Here is an 11,753-nt window from a genome sequence, read left to right on the forward strand (position 1 = left end):
GCAGTTCAAACCCACCAGTAGCTCTTTGGATACCCTATATAGGGTTGCTAAGAGTCTGAACCAATTCAACATTATCAACAACAACAACAACTAGCATAAGGAGCTCTGGTGACACTGTATGGTAAACACTGAACTTCTAATCATAAGATTGGCAATTCAAAGCTACCAGCTGCTCTTTGAAAGAAAGATGAGGCTATCTACTCACCTAAAGATTTAGTCTTAGAAATTCTAAATAGGGTCATTATGAGTTGGAGTGACTTACTAGCATGTTGCTTAGACTTCACTAGAGTTTCAATATAAACTTCCAAAGTGTCTACCTCTATCAGACTCCTGACCCCTCTAAAGGGAATGAATGCCCTGCATTCATACCCTGAGTCTCAGATGCTATGTGTCTCTTCTTATTTTATGTTATTACTTTTCTAAGAAAAGTCATACTTCCTGTAGAGTCTCTTATGCAATACTGAACTCCTAAGCTTTTCCAAGGTATTATGGTTCAAATGATGGTGATTTTCCACAAAGCAATTAAAGCTTTGCTTATGTACAAGATGACACAGAAGACATAGAGAACAACAAAACCAAGTTCAGATGTGGGTGCTAAGGAGTCAGTTAGGCTCCCACCTTTTGCAAACCCCTTGTTTTCCATGCAGTTCCTCAAAGCCAGGTTATTAAAATTGGATTCTTGGCAACATTGAGAATTATCTTATATCAAGCACCTTCAAAGTAGTTATTGGATAATCAAAATCATTGACAGTAAATCCATGAATACTAAAGATATACATTTCTGGATTCTTTTCATAAGATTTCATTGAGTTACCACTTAAAATTAACATTTCATCCATAAATCAATATTTGTACTATATGTAAATAAAATGTATGCTTCCAAGCTTGTTGTTATTGGGTACCATCAAGCTGATTCCAACACATAGTGATTTCATGTAACAAAGCAGAACGGCCTCACTGGATTTTCTGCTCTACAGAAATAAGCACTGATGCAAAAGTTGAAGCTCTAGACTGCTGGTTAACAGATCACTGGTTTGAACCCATCAGCATCTCTGCAGAACACTAAACTTCGCAATCTGCTCCTTTAAAAATTAGTCTAGGCTAATTGCAATCGTCACAACTGTAAAGGTTGAAGTTATGTAACAAAAACGGGGGAGAAGTTAATCTTACAGTCCAGAAACAGAGGACCGTAGGATCACCAAGGGAGAAGAGCACAAGCAGAGTGTGGAACCCTATCCAGAGAAGCAGTGACACCAGAGACGGAAGCAGAGATGAGCACATGGAGAGAAAGAGCAGCTAAGGACTCTGGATTCAGGGACTGTGTGTTGGCAGCCAGGAGTCAGGCTTGCAGAATGTGCCCTTAAGGTTGTTTAAATTATTATATATCCATGAGTAGTTTTGTGTACCTGCTCCACCACGAAAACAAACAAACAAAAGGGAATGGAAGCAAATATTGTTGAATGATGATGCATGGAGGAGATTGTAAAATTGCAATAATACGAAATATGGCAGGGTGAGTGCAATACTGAGCTTCTGCCATGTAAATTATCACTCAGTTCACAATAAAAACTTAAAAATAAAATTATAGTCTAGGAAACCTGGTGGGGGGCAGTCCTACTCCATCACATGAAGTTGTTAAGAGTCCAAATCAATCTGATGACACACAACAACAACAAAAAGGAAAGAGAGGCTGCCAGAGGATCAGTGTCAGGATTCTCACCTCCTCTGAAGACACAGGTTAAATTCCCAAGCAATGTACTTCATGTACAGTCACCTCCCATCTATCAGTGGAGGGTTGTGCATTGCTGTGATACTGAAGAGGTTTCAGATTAAGACAGTATAGTTAGAAAGACCAGAGAATCTACTTTCTAAAAGGCCAGTGAAGACCCTAAAAATTACAATGTTCTGATCCACAGCCAATCATGGGGCTGGCATAGGACCTGACAGAATTTTGATACATTGTACCATGAATTGGGGGACGAATTAAAGATAACAACCATCAGGAGAGAAGAAACTTGAAAAAGTTATCTAATTCTTTTTTTTTTTTGGCTTTTAAACAAGACCTTACAAAAATGACCACAACATGGATTCCTTGATATAATATCCTTGCTCTATTGGTTGATTTCTTCTGACCAATTTAAGTTGTGTGCACTAACTAATTATCAGATGGTGTCATTTCACAAAATCTGCAGGAAGATTTGGATCAAGGTCAGACTGTTAGTAAATATCCATGTCATTGAGCTAAGTATTGAATTTCTCATAGCCTCAGTTTCTTCCTTCATAAAGTCAAGATGAGACAGTATCTATCTCCTAGAAGAGTAAAGAGAATTAAAGTTGAAACATACAAGTGCAAGAACTACCTCAACTTTAGTTTTTAATTTGCACAGCATTTTCCATACTAAATGGAAACAATATTTTCCCACCCAATTGCTCAGCACCAGACAACTGTTGTTGGTATTTAAAATGCAGGCATTAACTTTGATTTGAATTCTCTGTAAAAATAACCCTCCTGATAGAGATTCATCTGTTTATCTAAACTGTGCTCAGACCCTCAGTGCCATAGAGTAGAGCGACAGCTGTACTCCCTACCCTGATGCAGGAAAAGAGCTAAAGGAAGGGGGACAGAAAGTGAATACTCAACTGCGAGGAAGGATGCTGATGGACCTGGATATGCATTGAATCAGTTATGGAAGTGGAAGCCTGGGGAACTATTAAAAGAAGTACTAGAGAGACCCAACACAGGCTATAGATTTCCAGCTAAACTCTACACAAATGCTATTGTATTCTATCACCAAAGGTAGGCTCAGTGCAAAACACACTCACAGTGTGGAGGACAGATAAAGGCCAGATCTAGGGCAGCCTGTGGCAAGCGAGGTGTTAAAGAAATTGCTGTAAAGAGTATGAAGCCTCAGTGCATGTAAGTCATTTTTACAATTATTGACGAGAATGCTAGGCAGAATTTTTAGCACTTCCCAGCTCTGGAATGTTGCCTTTAGTGTTTTCTCAACTGCACCAAAGAGTATTTCAAATGCTACTCTCTCAAATTATAAAATGTCACCCCTTTCCTCCCTTTGTAAAGTGGCGTACAAGTCAAATCTCATAGGACTGTCATAATTCTTTCTTGATTCGTCCCCAAAAGAAATTAATGAGCACCTACTGTACAAGAAACCTTCAAAGAGTTTGTGGGAAAATCCCATTATTTGTTCATTCCACTTTTATCCATGAACTTTTTGAAGTCCTCTCATATGTCCCATCCATTGGTCACTTTGTCATACTCTGGTGACTTGCAGGTTGCTATGATGTTGGAAACTATGCCACCAGTATTTCAAATATCAAAGAGTCACCAGGATGAGCAGATTTCAGCAAAGTGCCAAGACTAAGACAGACCTGGTGATCTATTTCTAAAAACTAGCCAATAAAAACTTTACAGACCACAACAAAATATGCTCCACAACATACAATGCTGGAAGATGAAGATTCTAGGTTAATTGTGGTTTTGAGAGTTACAAGCCCTTGTGTGCAAAGTAGAACTGTGTTCCATGGGGTTTTTAAGGTCCAATGACCTTTCAGAGGGAGATCATCAGGTCTGTCTTGTAAGGTTCCATGAGTGGTTCAAGCCACCAACCTTTTGAATAGTTATTATTGTACCCTAGGGTCAGTTTCAACTTAGAAATCCTGTATAGGGTCTTCAAGACTATAAATTTTTGTGGGAGCAAAAAGTATCCTCGTTCTCCTACAGGGTTGTTGTTGTTGTTGTTGTTATGTGCTGTGGAGTTGGTTCTGACTCATAGTGACTCTGTACAGGGTTTCCGAGGCTATAAATCTTTATGGGAGCAGAAAGCCTCATCTTTCTCCCGCGGAACAGCTGATAGTTTCGAACTGCTGACCCTGAGGTTAACAGCCCAATTCGTAACCACTACGCTACCACAGCAGGGTGGTAGGTGGAGTTCAACTGCTGACCTTGTAGTTTGAAGTCCAGTGCTTGTCCTTTAAGGACAATGTGTGCCCTTTGGATAGTAGTCACCCAGTACTCCAACCTAGAATGGCAGGCATTCAAAATGCATGGTGGCCAGAATGAACTCACAAAGATGGTCCAAGACTAGGAAACATTTCATTCTATAGTACATGGGGTCACCAGGATTCAGAGCCAGCTCAATAACAACTAGCAACTGTGTAGCCACCACTGAACTAAGTATGAGAAAAACACAGGGCCTGGAGTTCACAACCCTAAACACATGACAACAAAGTATGCTAGATATGACCCAACACTGTGTGCAGAAGAAAGAGAAACACAGATAAGGATGCCAAGGACTATGAATTAGGGAGGTGTCCTAGAAGTTGTGGAAGAAAATGTGAGCTGAGTTCTTGGGATGATAGGACTACCAGACAGGAGAGGAGGCTAGAGTTGGAGAGGCTGCCCAAGAAGGAGTGAAACAGTCTGGTGTGCTTGAAGTGGTTGGGCTCCACAGTTGGATCCAATTAGGGATCCACAGAAGGTGAGGTATGGAAGTAGGGGAGCAGAACATGAAGGTCCGAGACAGTACATCTCATTATTTACTGACTATGTGCTGGCATTTCTCAAACTGAGGGAACTGAATTAAAAACTCAAGCCTCGACTTTCATTATTGAAAGATTCTCTGGGAAAATTATTGAATGATGCAGAAAGCATCAAAAGAAGATGGAAGGAATACACAACGTCAGTATACTGAAAGGAAATGGTTGATGTTCAACCTGTTTCAAGAGGTAGCATATGATCAAGAGCCAATGACACTGAAGGAGGGAGTCCAAGGTGCACTGAAAGAATTGGCAAAGAACAAGGCACCAGGAACTGATGGAATAAAAATTGAAATCTCTCAAGAAAGTGAGGTGACACAGGAGGCACTCATTCATCTCTGCCAAGAAATCTGGAAGACAACTATATGGCCGACTGATAGGAATAGATTCATATTTGTGCCCTTCCAAAGAGAGGTGACACAATGGTATTTTCAATAACCTCATATACAGACAAAAGCTGGACTGTGAATAAGGAAGACCGTAAAATAATTGATGCTTTTGAGTTATGGTGTTGGAGGAGAATATTGAAAGTGCCACGGGCTGCCAAAAGAACCAATAGATCCATGCTGGAAGAAGTGCAGCCAGAGTGCTCCTTGGAGGCCAAGATGGCCAAACTGTCTCTCATACTTTGGACATATTGTCGGAAGGGACTAGTCACTGGAGAAAGATATCATGTTTGGTAGGGTGGAGGGTCAGAGACAAAGAGGAAGACCCCCAACGAGATAGATTGGGCAAGTGGCAGCATCAATGGACTAAAGCGTGGCAACAGTAATGAGGTTGGCCCAGGATAAGGCAGTGTTTCGTTCTGTTGTGCATAAGGTTGCCATGGGTCAGTACCAACTTGATGGCACCTAACAACAACAACACGTATGTGCTAGGCATTGGGAATACATATATAGGTTGCAGTTGTTGTTGTTAAATGCCATCTAGTCAATTCTGACCCATAGAGACCCGAAGAGCAGCTGGTGAGATTGAACCACCGACCATGCAGTTCAAAGGACTTTGCAGTCTGGCCCACTAATTCACGGCACCACACCAGGACTCCCGCTATTATACCCTCAAATCGGTTCTGCCTCATAGCAACTCTGTATAGAGTTTCCAAGGAATGGCTGTTGTGTTTGAATTGCCAGCCTTGTGGCTAGTAGTCCAGTGTTTATCCAACAACACCAAATGAGGATATACAGAACCATGTACAAAGCCTCAATCCAGGCTGAATATTCTTTAAGCAAAGGCCTACATTTATTGCAAGACACAATGACCATTTAGTAGAGGGGACAGCTGACAGGGTAGGTTATGGGCTTGCAGACAGATCCTAATCCAAACCTTCACCCATACCCTGCCCAACAGATTTAATCCATCAACAGGCCTCACATTTATGCCTGGTAATTGTCAGCGCTCATCTCTTGCATGGATCAACACCAAAGAAAATGTACTCCTAATGTAGATTTTACAGATTACCAAAATAAATATCTAGAACTTGGAAATGTCTCCTCAACTCTGATTTAAACCAGCTGATTTGGGTTCAAATAGCTAAAAGCTAACGACTAAAATCATCCCAGCCCATATGGCTTGTACTACAAAGAACTCCGTTAAACTACTCTATGAAGGATCTAAAGAAATAATATACTGTGTACATAGTTTTATTATTCTCTCAGGCCCCTTAATGAATGTTATGTCTTGGAAGTCACTGGGCTGAATGACGACCTCTTCAGTGTGAAGCTGGGCTCCATGTTCCCATATTCAGGAGGATTAATTCCAGCCACCACTGAAGACAGGAAATGCTGCGTCAATCACGGACTGAAAGGACAGCACTCTCCCATGTTAAAAACTGACTCCATACAAAAAGCACTGGACTTCAAACCTCAAGGACTGTGGTTTGAGACTACCAGATGCTGCACGAGAGACAAATGAGACTTTCTGCTCCAGCAAAGATGGAAGCCCCAGAAATCCTATACAGGGTCACTATGACTTGGAACCAACTCCAAGCACTTAACCAACAAGAAGAAAACACCTTTTGAAATTCATCAGTGGTTTGCTTTTTCCTTATTTCCTGCATACTGATTAGCTAGAGATAATGTGTTCTTAAGCTACTTTAAGGCCACCTGGATGGTACAAAAAGTTGAGTGCTAGGTTATTAGCCAAAAGGTTGGTAGTTCAAGTCCACCCAGAGGTTCACAGAAGGAAAGCTTGGCAATGTGCTTCTCCAAACTCAGCCACTGAAAACTCCTTGGAGCTCAGTTCTCCTCTAACACACACAGGGTGTTCATAAGTCACAATCAACGAATGGTCACTGGTTTTGCTGCTGCTGTTGTTGTTATTGTGTGTGTGGTGTTTAAAGCTACTTTAGAGAAACAATGGAAATTATAGTGGAAAATATCTTTAATCAGCCAGTCAACATTTGCTGAACATTTCATTGTGTACAAATTGTTGCAGCTGTCCAATCACTCAGGAATAGGCATTGGGGAAATGCAAGCTGAGCCAAGAGACCAAGATTCCACCCCAACCCTGTCACTAATTAACTGCATGACCTTGGCTAACTCATCCTCGCAAAGCCCCACAAATAGCTTCATCTATTCACAAAGAATCATATTCTTTGCCCTGCATAGCTCACTGGGTTGCTGTGAGGATCAAATGAGACAAATTCATCAAAGCACTTTGGAAATTGTAATTTTCTAGACAAATACAGTGACTTAATATTGAACAGAAGACCAGAAGATACTATATATGTTTGAGGAGATTGTGGACTGGTGGGTAGAAATCATACAGATTGTTTTGTGTGGGTTTTTTTGTTGTTGTTGCTGTTGTTTTTCATGTCAACTACAGTATATATTCTGCTAACCTGAGCACCTGAAAGAAAAGCATGAAAAATGTTATCTCCTAAACTAGTGTTCATGCTGCCCCTAAACCATGTTCAGTGGTCTCATATATTAAGCCTACAATTCTACATGCTAGGCATGAGCAAAACCTTAATTCAACCTGAATATTCTTTCAGCAAAAGGCGACATCTTCTGTAAAATATACTGGGTTTTGTTAAATGTCCATTCAGTAGGTGGAGCAGCTGACAGGGTGGATTAGGAGCTGACAGAGTGAGTTTAATCCATGCCTTCACCCATTGTCTGTGCAGCAGATTGAATCCATCAACAGTCCTCAGATGTATGCATTACTATTGTGCCTTAGTGTTAGGATTATCTGGATCTATGTCCATTCCTAAGGAGCCTGGATGGCATTGTAAAACAAGCAATGAACTATTAACTGAAAGGCTGGCAGTTCAAATCCACCCGCCACTCAAAAATGAGGTTCTCTACATCTGTAAAGATCTACAGCTTTGAAAACCCTATGCAGGGTCACTATGAGTCAGAAAAAACTTGATAGCTGTGATATAGTTCATTTTAAGTCCAGATTTAAAGACTGGATATATAATTTTTTTTTTTTTTTTTGAAAAGGTAGGCATAACATTCCTTCCATGGTCCAAGAAATGTCCATAGTACTCAGGGCAGTTTCACGTGGATTTGAACATCACAGTGCAGAACAAGGCCTTTAGGACAGTGGAGAGAAGTTTATGTTCTACAGGAGTACTGCTTTCTTTAAATCCTAGTTATATATTCTGTGAAATACTGGCCAAGTCATCTACATTCTCGAATCCAACCTCCACATATGTGTGTTATGCATGATGACACAAATAAACAAAAAGTTGATTCCAACTCATAGAGAGACCTGATAGGATGGAGACAAACAGCCCCATAGAGATTTCAAAGGCTGTAGCTTTTTTTTTTTTTTTCTTCCTCTTCAACAGTCTCCTTAGAACAAGGACTTCTTTTTATTGGGGGTATTTAAGTATTATTATTATTATTATTATTAATTTAATGCTTTATTGTGAATTATGTGAAAGTTCACATGGGAGGACATCAGCTTCACATTGATACCGTCCTGTATTGTTTCCTTGCCATGGTTACAATCCCTTTCATGCATCATCCATCAACCAAAGGGTATACGCCGCAAGCCTACCCCCAGCCATCCACATACAGCCCCTCTCCCTCTCCAGGTCCAAAGTCCCCAGCCACTCCTTCTCCCCAGGTCATTGTCTCTGCCTCCATCCCTGGTATCACTGCTTCTCTGGGTAGGGTTCCGTTCTCTGCTCTTCTCCTTTGATGGTCCCAAGGACCTCCACTCCTAGGCTACAAGGTTAATCACTCCCCTCCCTTTGTCCCAAAACATCTACCTTTACATTTCCAGCCCTTACGATCAGTCCTTATAACAATTATTCGCTATTGTATCGCAAGAGAACTATCTGTATCTCCTTTCATCAGCCCCAACTAGGCAGAATGGATACTATTCAGTGGAGATTTTACCTTGGTCCACACCCTCAAAAGCTGTAACTTTATGGACTCAGATTGCCACATTTCTCCCTGAGAACAGCTGGTGTGTTTAAATCACCATTAGCTGCTGAACACTTAACCCTGGTACCACTAGGGTTCTATATGGTGTTGGTGCTATTGTCAAGTCAGTCCTGATTCATAGTGACCCTGCATAGGGTTTCTGAGGAGCAGCTGGTGGGTTTGAACTGCTGACTTTGTGTTCGCAGTCCAGTGCTAATCCTACAGTGCCATACCAGGAGTTCATGCACTTCTTATTTTTTGTTGTTGCTAAGTGATATGGAGTCAGTTCTGACTCTTAGTGACCCTGTATAAGGTTTCCGAGGAGTGGCTGGTGGGTTGAATCCTCTGGCCTTGTGGTTAGCAGTCCAGTGCTTATCTTACGGTTCTACACACAACTCATCTTATCTTATAGGGTGACTGAAAAAATTAAACAAGACCATGTATATAAAATGTACCCCCACAGCTCTTGACATATGATCCTTGTATTCTTAATAATGATGGCAGTAATAAGATGTTGTTGTTGTGAAGTACTGTGGAGTCGGTTCTGACTCATAGTGACCCTGCACAGGGTTTCTAAGGCTGTAAATCTTTACAGGAACAGAACGCCTCATCTTTCTCCAGCGGAACTGCTGGTAGTTTCGAACTGTTGACCTTGAGGTTAGCAGCTCGATTCGTAACCACTACGCTACCAGAGCTCCTTAGTAATAAGATAGACACTGTCTATTCAGACAATGTAACAAATACCTGCAGGGGACAACCTGGATGTATAAATCATCAGCACTGAAGTTAACAAAAATGCAAGAAGAGGCATTATCAAAAAGTTCATGAAAATATTCTCTTGTTTTTTTATTCTATTGCCTTTTAAGTCTATTTTTCCACCCATTTTTTGAAGCCCCTTCATATTGTACTGATGATCTAATATGGGCTAAATGCATTATGTTTAATATATGATTGTTGTTGTTACTGTATGCCATTGAGTCAGTTCCAATTCACAGCGACCCTGTATAAGGTTTCTGAGAGCAACTGATAAGTTTGAACTGCCAACTTTGTTATTACCAGTCCAGTGACTATCTTACACCAGGTCTCTGAACCACATATCCCCACCCCCACCTCACCTCTACCCCACCCCCAATAAACTTAGGATCAAAGAACTGAAAGAATTTGCATGAGCTTATAAAGTTACTAAGTGACAGAATGGAGATTGGTACCCAGGTCTATCTAGCCCCTGTTGATTCTACAAGGCCATCCTCTCAGTCCCTTGACGATTCCAGCTCAGCCTCTAAGACTCCAGGTCCTCTTAGTGTCTTACTCCCCATGTGTTTAGTGCCCAGAAGCACTGTGAGCATGACCTCTGAGAGGTCATCCCAGAGTTGCACACCTACCTTTATCCTTCAGTGTGTCTTTAAGTTCTTTCTGATTCTCGTTCTGCCTTCTTAATTTTAAACATGAGGGCAATTTCCTGGGTGCTTACATCATATCAGGGACTACAGATTTAATGAAGACTCATCTTTCAGACTCTCTGCCCTAGGAACTGAAAATAACCCTTGGGGCTTGTGTGAAAACTAAGAATACAGTCTCAATATTATAATAAAGGTACTCACAAATGTTTTGTGATGCAGTTGTTAGGTTTTGTCATTAGATTTTGACTCCCTCAGATAAAGTCACACTGTCCCATAGGATTTTCTAGGCTGCAAACTTTACAGATTCTAATTGCCAGACTTTTCTCCTGTGGAGCAATTGAGGGTGAACAGTGCACCTTCAGTTAGCAACAAGTGCTTAACTGTTGCACCACCAGGGTTCCCATGTGATACAAAGACAGGAGCAAAGGATTATGTTTTGAGGACTTGGAAGTAACATTCTGATTGATCCTTGAGGGTAGAAAGGCACAATCAGATCAGAATGCCTGGAATGCATGCTAAGTATAAAACCTTAGCTTAGTCACAGAGGAGCAAACAGTTAGAAGTGTCTGAAGAAACAGCAAACCAATCTGGGGTAGAAAATGGAAGACTACTTAAGACATTTGAACTGTAGATAAAGTCCAGTGTGGGTCAGAGGAAGTTAAAGACTTGAGGCAAGAGCTTACCTACCATTAACAAAAGAACCAGACACTGTCTAATCTCCGAGTAAGACCAGGAGCTAAAAAGCAGACGTTCTGGAAATAGACAGGAAAATTCTGTCCTCCTTTTGGGGCTATAATGCAAGCAGACCCTAGACTCTAGGAGATCAAGGCAGAAGGGGCTGAACCAGAAGGCAAAATCTTGGTCTTCAAGAAATGATTGTTGTTGCTGCATGCCACAAAGTCAATTCCAAATCAGAGTGACCCTATGTGACAGAGCAGAGTGTCACTATAGAGTTTTGGTGGCTGTAATCTTTCTGGGAGCTGACTACCATGTCTGGCTCCCATAGAGCCACCAATTGGATTTTAACAGTCTACCTTTCACTTAGCAGCCAAGCACTTAGTCATTGCATTATCATCAGCATTTTCAGGGGTTCCTTTTCTAAGTTTTTATTTTGAATTGAGTGATAGTTTACATGGGAGAACATCGGTTTTACAGGCATCATTTCACTGCAATGATTACAATCTCCTCCGTGTATCATCATTCAACAGTATTTGCTTCTATTCCCTCTTTTTTTTTTTTTTTTGAAGTATACAAAAATACTCAGGAATATATAATACTAAAGGGTACATTCTGCAAGCCTGCACACAGATTTTCTCTTTCCATGAGTCTGAATCTTCAGCTGCTCTCTCTCTCCATGTCATCATCTCTGCCTCCATCTCTGGTTTCGCTGCTTCTCTGGATAGGGTTCCGCACTCTGCTTGTG

At 41.1% G+C, this 11,753-nt stretch overlaps 1 protein-coding gene across 1 annotated transcript in view; it reads right to left on the reverse strand.

Annotated features, from left to right (window-relative positions):
- FAT3 (FAT atypical cadherin 3) overlaps positions 1–11,753 on the reverse strand; it is a 740,800-nt gene that overhangs the window by 535,818 nt on the left and 193,229 nt on the right. The window lies entirely within an intron of this gene.

The sequence above is a fragment of the Chrysochloris asiatica genome, unplaced genomic scaffold (assembly GCF_000296735.1).
Source record: "Chrysochloris asiatica unplaced genomic scaffold, ChrAsi1.0 scaffold00163, whole genome shotgun sequence".
Classification (NCBI taxonomy): Eukaryota; Metazoa; Chordata; class Mammalia; order Afrosoricida; family Chrysochloridae; genus Chrysochloris; species Chrysochloris asiatica.